Source organism: Penaeus monodon, chromosome 19 (assembly GCF_015228065.2).
Source record: "Penaeus monodon isolate SGIC_2016 chromosome 19, NSTDA_Pmon_1, whole genome shotgun sequence".
Taxonomy (NCBI): Eukaryota; Metazoa; Arthropoda; class Malacostraca; order Decapoda; family Penaeidae; genus Penaeus; species Penaeus monodon.
In genome coordinates, this window is record NC_051404.1 from 20,477,084 (window position 1) to 20,477,308 (window position 225).

A 225-nucleotide genomic window follows, 5' to 3' on the forward strand; every position below is an offset into this window, starting at 1 on the left:
TTCACCCCCCGGGGGACTTTTTCCCTAGCCTTTCATTTCCCTTCCTTCAATTGCAAACTTCACAAAGGTTTTCAAATGCACGGATTTGTTTTTTTTTAAACCCTTCAAACATTTGCCCTTATTTCCCCTGTCTGTTGCCCAAACCAAGACAAAACAAAAGTTTCTTTCCTTTTTCAATCATTTTAAAAAAGGACACCCTCAAGGGAAAAAGAATCTAAAAAACCC